Consider the following 1903-nt stretch of genomic DNA (forward strand, 5'->3'; position numbering starts at 1 on the left):
AAAAAGCTAATATTCCTATAAACTAATTAGCTTTGAAATAAAGGCCTGTAAAGATTGGAGTAATGTTATTTACATCTAGGATATGAATGACATAGAATCCTTAGTTGATTTATTATAGATTTTCTTAGGGGAAATCCATGTGTTAATTTAAAATGTAGTTTTCTTTAAAAATAGTGACAGAAGAACTATTCCTGCTCTAACAAATACCATAAAGTACATAAAGTGGCTTAGCTATCATTTATATACTTATTAACCAATATTAAATGGAAGTTGGACAGATGACTTAAGAGTGTTACTGCTCTTGCAGAGGACCCAGTTCAGTTCCCAGCACCGACATCACATGGTTTATAGTCTCCTGTAACTCCAGTTCCAGAGGAACTGACAGCCTTTTCTGACCTCCATGTGCACTGAATTCACCTGCACAAACACAACACGAAATTTTTTTCAAAGAAATATTTTTAAAAGAAAATAATAGGGGCGGGAGAGATGACTCAGCGGTTAATAGCACTGATTGCTCTTGCAGAGGACCAAGGTTTGATTCCCAGCACCCACATGGCGGCTACAAACCATCTTTAACTCCACTTCCAGGGGAATCCGAAGCCCTCTTCTGACTCCATGGCATTGCATGACACGAGTGCACTCACATATGTGCAGGCAATACACTCATATACATAAATTAAAAATAATAAATAAGAAATTTTTTTAAAAAAAGAATGTTGTTTAAAATAAAGAAAATAATAATAAATGTGCTAAGTGTTCAACTAACTGATAAATATTCAATACGTTTTCTCTAAAAAATTCCTGAAAAAGAATACATTAGAGAATCATTTTGCATGAAACATATTTTAAAGAAATTCCAACTGGGGATGTAACTCAGTTGGGTGAGTACCAGCTTAGAATGAGCAAAGCCTTGTGCTCAATCCCTGTTACTGCATAAGTCAGGGGTAGTGTCACAAACCTGAAACCCAGCATTCAGAAGAGGCAAGAGGAACAGAAAGGAGCTCAAGAGCTTCCTCATCTATATAGGAAGTTCATAGGTGATACGTGAGAAATGGTACCCTTTCCACCAAAACAAAAATATAAATTATTATAATAAGCAAAAGTTAAAAATGAAAAAATAGCCTTCAAAAAGTGAACTAAAATAAGAGATGGGCTTATTGTCTGCCTTAAAAAAACTGACAAGAGATAAATATAATTAAAATTTCATGTGTAATGCATTCCATTAATATATTATACATCTTTCAGTGAAAGAGTTTAAATTATATTATTTAAATGATTGATGGGTATAATGTGCTCAATGATTATAAAATCCTAGATTCAGCCTTTTAGGAAGATTTATTGTGATATTAAATGAACAAATTATTCTGACTCCCTGACAGGTTCTAATTCAAATGAGCATTGTGGTTTCTTGAACCTTTTCCCTATTCATTTAAAACAAATGCCAAAAGTACATTTTTTTTCTAATGTCCACATGCTGAGATGTTCATTGACTCTGTACGTTCCCCCTTCATTGACTCTCTGTGTTCCCCCTTTTTGCAATGAACAACTAAACATCACGTTGAACACAAAGACTATCACTGTGGTATTTAGCTGTAGATGTTGAGCCTATTTGTTTTGTAGAGGATGATGAAAAGATGAGGAAGTAGTTAAATGAGAAGAGGTTAGAGGAATTTTACAAATGGGATAGCAGTGCAATAATTTTTTAAGTTATAAGGTAAAATTTCAGTTCCATTTGACAAAAAATAAGCTGATTATAAATATACTTAATTTATACTTAATTTGACAGATTTTTAAAGAGAAAAATATATGCTTCCTATTTAACATCTTTATTTCTATCAGAGAAGGAAGTAGATAGAGAAAGGGAGAGAGAGAGAGAGAGAGAGAGAGAGAGAGAGAGAGAGAG

This window comes from Nannospalax galili, unplaced genomic scaffold (genome assembly GCF_000622305.1).
Source record: "Nannospalax galili isolate Female #2095 unplaced genomic scaffold, S.galili_v1.0 scaffold298, whole genome shotgun sequence".
In the NCBI taxonomy this organism is placed as follows: Eukaryota; Metazoa; Chordata; class Mammalia; order Rodentia; family Spalacidae; genus Nannospalax; species Nannospalax galili.